Below are 676 nucleotides of genomic sequence, written 5' to 3' on the forward strand. Positions count from 1 at the left end.
GTCCCATGGTCACAGCGGGCTCAGGGGGTGTCCCTGCCAGTGGAGCAGCCCTGCTCTTGCTGCTCCCTGACTGCATCCAACAAATACTGTCCAGATGCTGCGCACAGCCTCCCTCTGAAGCCAGCAGCCAGTGTTCACAGGAAAGGTTTTTAAGCACTTGAGAACTGGCTAAGGCTCAGTACTTCTTTTGAACCACACCTAATTTTCAAAGAGGTCCTGCTCCATAACCAAAAAGTGACAAAAATCACTGCTTTGGAAAGCTCAGTCATTTGAACCAGTTTAACATTTATTCATCTCTGCTACAGACAACAACTTAAGAAATACATACCAATACCATAAAGACGCCACATGGACAGAGATGAAAAAGCCTGAGCGAAGAAGGTCAGCTTTTAAGCACGTCAATTGTGTTAATATGGCGGGACCACCCACTTGTTCCCAAGCATTACTCATCAAGCTGGATTCTACCACGTTATCACTTTGCTTGCATTGAAAAGGAACCAGAAAGTCGTTAAGAAGTCAGAAATAAACTTCGAGCTCAGGTGCGGCTGAAGACCTTTTCCCGAGGAGCGCAGGATGGCACCTGCCTGCTTTGCCCGCCGAGCCCCGCGGGGGAGGCTGGAAGCTCCGTGTCGGGAGGGGGCGGCGGGAAAGGAGACACGGCCAGCGGGGTACCGGA

At 50.9% G+C, this 676-nt stretch overlaps 1 protein-coding gene across 1 annotated transcript in view; it reads left to right on the plus strand.

Moving 5' to 3' along the window:
- EFCC1 (EF-hand and coiled-coil domain containing 1) overlaps positions 1-676 on the plus strand; it is a 57,324-nt gene that overhangs the window by 5,378 nt on the left and 51,270 nt on the right. The gene's annotated exons all lie outside the window — the stretch shown is intronic.

The sequence above is a fragment of the Egretta garzetta genome, unplaced genomic scaffold (assembly GCF_000687185.1).
Source record: "Egretta garzetta isolate BGI_Z169 unplaced genomic scaffold, ASM68718v1 scaffold553, whole genome shotgun sequence".
Taxonomy (NCBI): Eukaryota; Metazoa; Chordata; class Aves; order Pelecaniformes; family Ardeidae; genus Egretta; species Egretta garzetta.